General features: G+C 40.7%; 1 pseudogene; it reads right to left on the minus strand.

The window, feature by feature from the left end:
• Window positions 1–4,947: 4,947 nt before the first annotated feature.
• LOC118026385 lies at window positions 4,948–5,987 on the minus strand (annotated as a pseudogene).
• Between the last annotated feature and the right edge of the window lie 250 nt (window positions 5,988–6,237).

Here is a 6,237-nt window from a genome sequence, read left to right on the forward strand (position 1 = left end):
CTGCCCCTTATGTGGGGTCTGGGCTCTGTCCAAACTGGTTTTGGGGGCTTTTGTTCTTTGGCAGCTTTTCTGCCTTTTCACCTTTTCGGAGGGTCAGGGCAAAGGAAAATGTCCACACCCAGACTTCTGCCCCAGGGCAGGGAAACCACAGTTTGCTCCTCTCTGAACCCTCCAGAACACAGAGTCTCCCTTTTTGTAAGCGCCTGCCAAAAACCCGCAGCCACCCACAGGCAGTGCACGCCCCCAGCAGCCCTCTCAGCGGTTGACTTAGGCCCCTGCTTGTCATTGCCCTTTGTGCTTCTAAAACTGTGACTGGTCCTGGGTCAGAGGCTGCCCCAGGTCTGCTCCTACATGCCCCCTAAGCTCCTGGATCCTGATTGAGCACTGTTATCAGGCCCTTCCCCTTCCGCCACTACTGCTCTGCAAGTTATCGCCGTCCCCGGCACAGGACGTTTTTGCAGTCCAGTGTTATATTACTTTCCAGGTTCCAGGTATGTCAGGTCCCTCCCCCTTCTGTTTATCTTCCGATATCAGCCCGCAGAATCACAGCTCCATCCTTCATACCTTGAAACTGAGGACTTTCTGCTTCCAGATATGTATTTCTGGATGTATATATCTGGAATATATATCCAGATATATATTCCTACATTTTACATCTCAGGCTGATGTTGTGGGTGTTCAGAATTGTCTGGTAGATATCCGGCTAAATTCAGGGGACCTGTTGAATTGGAATCCCCTTCTCCTCCGCCATCTCCTCCCCCCCCCCCCCCCCCCCCCCCCCCCCCCCGGGCATTTAGACCATTTCAATTCAAAGTAATTATTGATAGGTATGTACTTACTGCCATTTTGTTAACTGTTTTCTGGTTGTTTTTGTAGCTCTTCTCTGTTCCTTTTGCTCTCTTTCCTTGTGATTGACTTTCTTTAGTATTATGCTTGGCTTTTTATTTTTTGTGTGTATCTAGGTTTTTGGTTCGTGGTTACTTTGGGGTTCATATATAACATCTTAAGTATAGAGCAATCTAGGGGTGCCTGGGTGGCTCAGTCGTTAAGCGTCTGCCTTCAGCTCAGGTCATGATCCCAGGGTCCTGGGATGGAGCCCCGCATTGGGCTCCCTGCTCTGTGGGAAACCTGCTTCTCCCTCTCCTACTCCCCCTGCTTGTGTTCCCTCTCTTGCTATGTCTCTCTCTCTGTCAAATAAATAAAATCTTAAAAAAAAAAAAAAGAATAGAACAATCTATTTTAGGTTGATGGTCACTTAAGTTTGAACATACTCTAAAATAACTTCGTTTTTACTTTCTCCTCATTTTATATATATAATGTCATATTTTACATCTTTTTATTTTGTGATTTTTAAGATGTAGTTGATTTTAGAATTTTTGTATGTTAATCTTCATACCAGCTTTATAAGTGATTGCCTACTGCCTTTACTGTGTTTGCTTTTACTAATGAAATTTTTCCTTTCATGATTTTCTTCTAATTATGGCATTTTTTTTCCACTTAAAGTCTCCTTAAAATATCTTGTAAGGCCAGTTTAATGGTGATGAATTCCTTTAACTTTTTTTGTCTGAGAAACTTTTGATCTCTTTAATTATGAATGATAACTTTGCCAAGTATTCTTGGTTATATGTTTTTCCCTCTCAGCACTTTGAGTGTACCATGGTACTCCTTTATGTTTCTGCTGAATACTCAGCTGATAGCTTTGTGGGGTTTCCCTTATACATAACAAGTTGCTTTGCTTTTGCTGTTTTTAAAAGTCTCTCTTTATCTTTAATTTTGCCATATTAATTATTATGTGTTGTGCCATGGACATCGTTTGGTTCATCTTGTTTGGAATTGAACTCTCTGTGTATCCTAAACCTAGATGTCTGTCTCCTTCCCTAGTTAGGGAAGTTTTCAGCTATTCTTTCTTCACATAATTTTCTGCTTTCTCGCTTTTCATTCTGGGATCCCTGTAATCTTAATGTTTTCTCGCTTAATGTTGTCCAAGAGATCCGTGAACTTACCCTCATTTTCTTTAAATTCTTTTTTTCTCTTTGCTGTTATGCTGGGGCTTCCCTTTCCCTGTCTTCCAGGTGGCTGATCTGCACTTCTGCATCCTGTAATCTACTGTTGATTCCCTCTGTTGTATTTTTCATTTCAGTTATTGTGTTCTTCAACTACGATTAGTTCTTTTTTTAAAATTTAAATTGAATTAGCCAACATACAGTACATCGTTTCAGATGTAATGTTCAGTAATTCATCAGTTGCTTATATCACCCAGTTACATTTTCTATCTCCCTGTTGAAGTTCTCCTTGAATTCATCCACTATTTGCTCTAGTCTGGTGAGCATCTTCATGAACTTTACTTTGAAAAATTTTTTAAAGGATTTTATCCATCCATTTGACATAGAGAGAGAGCACACAAACAGGGGGAGCAGGAGAGGGAGAAGTGGGCTCCCTGCTCTTGATCCCAGAACCCTGTGACATGACCTGAGCTGAAGGCAGAGGCTTAACCAACTGAGCCAGGCGCCCTTACTTTGAGTTTTTATCAGGTAGATTACTTATCTCCATCATTTCACTTAGCTATTTTTCTGAGGTTTTGTCTTTTCTTTCATTTGCAGCATATTCCTCTGTCTCCTCATTTTGCTTGGTTTTCTTTGCTTCTGTAAATTAGAACAGCTACTTCTCCTGAAATTGTAGGAATGTACTTGTATAGTATTCCCCTGTGTAGACTCTATGTGCACTTTCATGGCTGCCATTCTCTATTTGGTCTTTTCTGTCTTTTGTTGTGAACAGGCTGTTCAGGCAGTCCTCAGTTTTTCCAAAGGAATTACTCTATAAATAGGTGTATATTTGGTGTGTCCATGGAGGAGGTGAATTCAGGGTCTTCCTATGTCACTATCTTGGACCCTTTCTTGCTGAGATTCTTTTTAAAAATTAAAGTATTTGCAGGCAGTTCATAGATACCTACTTTCTTTCAGGTTACTTACTTCAAATTTGTTCCTTTGGTGGTATCATATTTCCTTGATTTTTTTTTTTTAATGTTTCCTTGTCTTGATGTCTACACATTTGAAGGACCAGTCACTCTTCCAGGCTTTGTAGACTGGCTTTGGTTGGGAAAGACTTTCACATGTGAGTGGATATGAGTGCTTTGGCTGAGTTGAATGTGGCATCTTCAGCTTCAGGGTGGCACAACAGTGACTCTGGCTCTAAGGGGACACAGTGGTATTGAATATGGGCAGCTTTGTTAGCTCAGTCAGCATCATCAAAGACTGAAGATTTCCATGGGAGTAGCGAGGGCTGCTGGGGTTCTGCTCTCCCTTTCCTCTACATAAGGAGGTCACAGTTTAAGGGATCTCTCTTGGCACCAGGATCCAAGGCATGGACAACATTAGATAGTGACACCGGGGTCTGGGGCATGGGAATGCATGGTATTTGTACAGCCAGGGGGAAGGGGGGCTCACAGCATTGGCTTCTGCTCCAGAGGAGCACAGTGGCATGAACCCTGGGCAGCTCTGTCAGTTAGGGTCAGCATCAGTGAAGTCTGCACTAGACCCTGGTGGTGAATGGCAAGGACTGCTGGTGTCCTCAGTGATGAAGGCTGTTGGGGTCCTCCTGCTGTCCTCTGGCCTGTAGAGGGGGGTTGCTGATCACACTGGGCACCAAACCGCTGGGCTAGGGGATGGAGTGACACAGGTAGAATGCTTCCTTCACTTGCCTTTGTGTACATCCATGGATTTTGTGCTCCACTGGGTTGCTGCAGCTTCTTAATTTTATTCTGGCACTTTCCCAGATATTTTTATTTGTGGGTAGTTGTTATTGTTTTGTGTAAGAATGGGGTAGTGACTGCCTAGCCTGCCATCTGCTGTCACTCCTTGTTTAGTTCCTGTTATGGTTGAAAGACATATGATTGGATAAATACTCAACATTTTGCTTATCCATTCAGCCACTGGTGGTTTATAGTTTACAGTGTACAAGTCTGGCATTTCCTTGGTTAAATTTATTCCTAAGTATTTTATTCTATTTTTATTATGTTCAGTTAGCCAACATATAGTACATCATTAGTTTTTGATATAGTGTTCAGTGATTCATTACTTGTGTATAACACCCAGTGCTCATCACAACATGTGCCCTTCTTAATACCCATCACCTGGGTTACCCCATCCCTTCACCCCCCTCCCTTCTGTAACCCTCAGTTTATTTCCCCGAGTCCAGAGTCTCTCATGGTTTTTCTCCCTCTCTGATTTCTTCCCATTCAGTTTTCCCTCCCATCCCCTGTGGTCCTCTGCACTATTCCTTTTGTTCCACATATGAGTGAAACTATATGATAATTGTCTTTCTCTGCTTGACTTATTTCACTTAGCATAATCCTCTCCAGTTCCATCCATGTTGATGCAAATGGTAGGTACTCATCCTTTCTGATGGCTCAGTAATATTCTCTTATATTCTTTTAGATGCTGTTGTAAGTAGATGTTTTTTCTAAATTTTATTTTCTGATTGGTCACTGCTAGGTTATAGAAAACAACTGATTTTTGCACTGATCTAATATCTCGCAACTTTGCTGAATTTGTTAATTAGCTCAGATAGTGTTTTGTGAGTTCTTTAGGCTTTTCTATATATAGGATCATGTCACCTGCGAACAGAGAACTGTACTTCTTCATTTCCAATTTGGATGTGTTTATGTCTTTTTCTTGCCTACTCTGGCTAAAACTCCCAGTACAATGCTGAATAGAAAAGGCAAAAGCAAGCATCCATCCTTTCACCACTGAGTATAATGTTAGCTGTGGGTTTTTTGTACTCTTATTTTTTTTTTAAGATTTTATTTATTTATTTGACAGAGAAAGACACAGCGAGAGAGAGAGCACAAGCAGGGGGAGTGGGAGAGGGAGAAGCAGGCTTCCCACTGAGCAGGGAGCCCAATGCGGGGCTCGATCCCAGGACCCTGGGATCATGACCTGAGCTGAAGGCAGACGCTTAACGACTAACGACTGAGCCACCGAGGCGCCCCTTTTGTACTCTTTATCTTGTTTAGGACATGACCTTCAGTTCCTACTTAGATTATCTTTTTCCTATATGTGTGTGTGTGTTTTATATATGTATGTATTTTATATATATAAAATAAAAGAATGATAGATTTCATTAAAATTTTTTGTATCAACTGAGACAATCATGTCTTTTTCATTTTGACAGTTTTTATTTAAAGTCATATATATGATTACTTTATTACTGCATTCTCTCAGTTATTTCTTCCTTATATTTGCCCTTTTCCTTTTCTACATGGCGAGATTTGGCTTTACCTTCAAGGATCTTTTTGTGGTCTTTGTCTAGTTTTGGTCTAGTGGTAACCACCTTGCGAGGGTGAATGCTCACACGGATGGTTGTGCCATTGGCCTTCTCTCACTGTACTTGTTCAACGTAGGTGATATATTTTTTCCTGTAAACTTGGACTACTTTGCCAATTTGCTGACCTTTGTAGTGTCCTCACACAATCTGTACTTTATCATCCTTTCAGATGGGCATGGATCAAATGTCATACTTCGTCTCAGCTCTTTGGAAGAGGGGAAGACATAGTCGTGCATTGAGATGTCTGTTATGGTTCTTGCTCTGGTCAGAAGTCACAGAAGGATTGGAATTCATTTTGGCTGCTGGCACTTCAGCAATGGCCACAAAAGGGAAAAGCCATGTTTATTTTCTCCTTCATTCTATTAATGTCATATGTTATACTGATTAATTTTCATATCTTGAAACATCGTTCCATTCCTGTGATAAATCTCAATTCATCATGATGGATAATCCTCTTAATATGCTGCTAGATTTGGTTAGCAAGTATCTTTTTGAGGATATTTGCATCTGTGTGTGAGAAATAGGGAAATAATATCTATGTTTCCTGTGATATCTTTATGTGGCTTTGATGCCAGCGTAATATTGACATCATGGAATGTTCCCTCTTCTTTGATTTTTTGGAAGAGTTTGAGGATTGGTGATAATTCCATAAATGTTTGGTAGAATTCATTTGTAAAGCCCTTTAGTTCTGAGCTTTTCTTTGTTGGGGGTTTTTGATTACAGATTGCATCCCTTCACTTGATATAGGTCTGTTTAGATTTTCTATTTCTTTGAGTCAGTTTCGGTATTCTTTTTCTAGGAACTTGTTGATGTCATCTAAGTTATACAATTTGTTGGGATAAAACTGTTCATAGGATTCTCCTAAAATCCTTTTTCTTTCTGGAAGGTCAGTGGCAATGTCTCCATATTCATTTC

The sequence above is a fragment of the Mirounga leonina genome, unplaced genomic scaffold (genome assembly GCF_011800145.1).
Source record: "Mirounga leonina isolate KUSES-001 unplaced genomic scaffold, KU_Mleo_1.0 Mir_224, whole genome shotgun sequence".
Lineage (NCBI taxonomy): Eukaryota > Metazoa > Chordata > Mammalia > Carnivora > Phocidae > Mirounga > Mirounga leonina.